The following is a 4,516-nucleotide window of genomic DNA, read 5'->3' as shown; positions in this document are numbered from 1 at the left end:
TCACATAGCACTTAATACGGCCCAGGCGTTATTCTGCTTGCTTTACCGACCCAGTCCTCGTATGTAACCATGTCCTGCAAGCACCTCATAGAGATATTTTAACAGATAAAGAAAGTAAGGAAAAGAGAACCCCCTCGCCTTGCCCCTTCAGGCCTAGGGGTGGGGGTGGCTTTCCCTGGGAGCTGGTTCCCTTAGCCCTGCCCACATTTCTGTACAAGGTCCCTTTGTTAAATTCTTCTTGGTTATACTCTTTTGAGTATGCCATCCGCTGCCCTCCGGGACACTCACTGACTGATATGAATGACGAAGAAGGTGGATGGGTCCTTGCCCTCCTGATGCGCACATTCTGGTAACAACTACACAAACGAGATAGCCACGGGTACCGTGAAGAAAATAAAAGGTGATGCGACTGAAGAATGGCCGAGAGAGGCTACTCGAGGGGGAGACATCTGAGCTGAGACAGAAGGTCCGAAGGGGAGCCAGCAACCCCAGGACCTGGGAGACCCCTCTTCAGGCACACGTGCCTGTCTATGTCAAAGTTTTGGGGCTAGAACAAGCATGGCGTGCTGGAAGGATGACAAGAGGCCAGGGGGGCTGGAAATTGGTGAGGTGGGGGAGAGTGGTGGGACGATGGTCAGGGAGACAGAAGGCACCAGTCACTGCTGGGCGTGCTGGGATCTGGGCTTTAAGACTATTGGCAATTCTTACATTTCCTGTAGGAGCCACAGGGATGAGAGGAGGGTGGCTGTCTCCTCTCCCCACGATGGCATGTATTTATTCATTGATATCCTTATACTCCAAAAAGGGGGAATCATCTGGCAGAAATGCTACTTTGCCTGCCGTGTTCAAGCCTCCAATTCGACCTGATGTTGTGAACTTTGTTCACACCCACTCGGCAAGAACGACAGACAGCCCCGTGTTGTCAGTGAGTTAGCAGGCCATCGAAGCAGTGCTGAGTCCTGGGGTGCTGGCAGAGCCGCGGCTCCAATTCCCAGAGTTCAAGGCAGTGGGACTCACCGTTCTGGCCAGGTGCCTCTGGAAACGTGTGTTGTGGGGGCCGCGTGTTCGCACCAACCGAAACCTGGCGTCGTTAGCACTGCAGAATGAGCACGACACAGAGGCGGTGCGTCATCTGCTCTGCCTGGCTGCCTCCGCCTTACCAGTGCTGGTCATGTCTGAAGGTCATCGTATTGGGCCCCTGGGTGGCTCAGTCGGTTCAGTGTCTGACTCTTGATCTCAGCTCAGGTCATGATCTCACGGTGGTTCGTGAGTTCGAGCCCCCCCACCTTGGGCTCCGTACTGACAGCGCTGGGGCCTGGTTGGGATTCTGTCTCTCCCTCTCCCTCCCTCAAAATAAACAAACTTTAAAAAAACTAAGTAAATAAAAATAACGGTCATCGTATTGAGGAAGTTCCTGAACTTCCTTTGATGGTTGAAGATAAAGTTGAAGGTTACAAGAAGTCCAAGGTGGCCGTTTTGCTTCCTAAGAGACTTAAAGCCTGGAATGATACCAAAGAGTTCTATGCCTCTCAGCAAATGAGGGCTGGCAAGGGGCAAAATGAGAAACCGTTGTCATATCCAGTGCAGGGGACCCTGCGTTATCTCTAATGAGGACAACGTTGTCCCCAGAAACATCCCTGGATTTACTTTACTTAATGTAAGCCAAGCGAACATTTTGCAGCTTGCTTCTGGTGGGGATGTGGGACGTTTCTGCATTTGGACTGAAAGTGCTCCCCGCAAGTTAGATGATCTGTATGGCACTTGGCAGAAGGCTGCCTCCCTCAAGAGTAACTATAAGCTTCCCGTGCACAAGATGCTTAACACAGACCTTAGTGGCATCTTGAAAAGCCCAGAGATCCACAGAGCCCTCTGAGCACCACGAAAGAAGACTCGTCGCAGAGCCCTGAAGAATCACGTTTGAAGCTAACCCTGTATGTCAAGACTATGCCCCAGAACAGCGTTCATCGCCAGGCCAAGAATCACAAACTCTGGATGGACAGAGCAGCCGCAGCCTTAGAAGCCAAATCAGAGAAGACGGTTCCAGGCAAGAGGTCTGTGGTAGAGAAGAAAGGAAAGAAGCCTGCTGGTGTGAAAAAGCAGAAGAAACTTTGGCGGGGTGGGGGGGAAGGCTGCAGCTTCCAAGCAACTGAGAAGAAGCCTGCACAAGAGAAACCCACCTCGGAAGAAAAGAAGGCTGTTGCATAAAAAGTTAAATTTGTTTATTCCATAAGAGTCAAATCATTTCGGACAGCTAATTTTGAATAAAGACCTGATCAAAGGCAGGAAGAAAAAAAAAAAAAAAAAGACTTTTAGGAATTCTTTGAAGGTCTTCCAGTAGGGAAGTTATTTGAGCTGTTTTTTAAGTCTACAGTCTTCTCCTGTGTGGACAGTGGATTATACATCAGCGAGAGGTTATTGCCACAGTCCAGCCTAGAGTTGTTGGTGCTTTGAACAAGAGTGGTGGCAATCGGGGCACCTGGGCGGCTCAGTCGGTTAAGCGTCTGACTCTGGATTTGGGCTCAGATCATGATCTCGCGGTTCTTGAGTTTGAGCCCCGCAGTGGGCTCTGTGCTCACATTGCAGAGTCTGCTTGGGATTCTCTCTCTCTCTCTGCCCCTCTCCGCTCTTGCTCTCTCTCAAAATAAATAAATAAACTTAAAAAAGAAAAAAAAAAGAGTGACGGCAATCAAAGCGGAGAGAGGTGAACAGGTCTGAGGTCCATTTACACTGATTCTGAGGTATCTTAATATTCCAGTTTTTTCCATCCAGCGTCCTGGACCCCTGGAAGACAGTGAGCATGCTACGAGATTTTTTCTTTTATATTTTCATTTTTATTATATACTTTCAAATTAATATGAACATATTCTGGATCATTTGTGTGCCCACCTTACAAGAGAAGAGTATCATCACATAATTTCAGTGGCCTCATTTGACTGCCTACAATGACCAGCATTCAACACACTGTAATGTTTTTATTGAAATACAACACACAGAGAAAAGTACATCACCCATAAGTACATAGCTCAAGAGATTTTCACAAACGGAACTTTTCCGGGTAAACAGCACACAGTCGAAGAACACAACGCTCCAGAAAACTCTCTCGCACCCTCTCCAAGACCCTCCCGGCCCACCTCCCAAAGATAGCCATTGTCCTGCTTTCTAACGCCATAACTTACTTTTGCTTATTTTTAAAAATTTTTTTTTAATGTTTATTTATTTTTGAGACAGAGAGAGACAGAGCATGAACAGGGGAGGGGCAGAGAGAGAGGGAGACACAGAATCTGAAACGGGCTTCAGGCTCTGAGCTGTAGGCACAGAGCCGGACGCGGGACTGGAACTCACGGACCGTGAGATCATGACCTGAGCCGAAGTCGGACGTTTAACCGACTGAGCCACCCAGGCGCCCCCTATTTTTGAACTTTATATGAATACAGAGAAGAGAGTTACATTAGCAGGATGAATCCGACCTCTAAAAACTCCGTCCTGGTGTGTGTGGGCAGTATGGGTGGGGTTCCCACCAGGGACAGACCCTCCATTTTAGTTCATGCATCCTGGGCATTGTGATGAAGATTTGACCTCAGAGACTAGAAACCAAATTATCACCAAGGCGGGAAACCATCTCATTAGCATATCTTGCCTGCAACAACAGGCATGGCCCAGCACAGTCATATCAGTGGTGCCGGGCATAGAGAAGGTTCACTTGTTGTGGCTGTGGCCGGTCAGTGGCACAGAGTTTCCCACACTTAGGGGAGTCATGAGATGTTAAGGGTAAAATAGTGATGTCGTGACTTTTGTCCTTGCCTTTCCAATCTGCACCCCAGCAACTTGCCCAGGTCCAGACCAAAGGGTCTTTTCATTAATCTAGAAGAAAAGCCTGGCTGAATCTGCTTCTAATCACATATATGCCCCCACCTCTAACCACCCCCCATAGCCCCCCACCTCCACCCCATGTCAAAACAGGAAAACAAGCAAAATTTGGTTTTTAGCTACTCTCTTTTTTGCTCCAGTTCTAACGCCTCCTGTTACCCCAGTGACCTCCCACTAGTCCCCAGAGTCCCTCACTGGAGACACATCCCATACTCATCAAAATGTAGCCCTGTTGTCTCCCATTCCCTCCCAATTCTACTTTCTCTTATGTGATGATGGGTGGCATAGGGTTAATTGGAGGAATGCCCAGTGTGGTTCAGTGGAAAGAGCACTGCATGTGGGGGTAAAGAGGCCTGGTTCTAGTTCTAACATTACATTAGATTAACTGGTTGAAAGGGACAGAATTGAACTTAAGCAAAAAAGCCACACATACACAATAATTAATGAGTTCCTACAGGAATCAGGGATCAGACACATCTGTATCAGGGTCTCCAATGATGTCATTAGGACAGACTCACTCTCTTCATCTCTTGGCACTGTTTTCCTTGGCTCTCCACTCATGGTGACAAGATGGCTGCCAATGGTTGGTCCTATCTTCTCAGCAACCCCAATGGGGCATATGAACTTTTATTTTCCAATGTTCTGGAAT

At 48.1% G+C, this 4,516-nt stretch overlaps 1 pseudogene; it reads left to right on the top strand.

The window, feature by feature from the left end:
* Positions 1-727: 727 nt before the first annotated feature.
* Positions 728-2,205, top strand: LOC124502700 (60S ribosomal protein L4-like; annotated as a pseudogene).
* Positions 2,206-4,516: the final 2,311 nt, after the last annotated feature.

This window comes from Lynx rufus, unplaced genomic scaffold (assembly GCF_022079265.1).
Source record: "Lynx rufus isolate CCGP_SWC_20201006 ecotype Redwood Valley unplaced genomic scaffold, mLynRuf1.p SCAF_7, whole genome shotgun sequence".
NCBI lineage: Eukaryota > Metazoa > Chordata > Mammalia > Carnivora > Felidae > Lynx > Lynx rufus.
The sequence above is the reverse complement of the archived record's forward strand: the minus strand, read 5'-3'. Positions and strand labels throughout refer to the sequence as shown.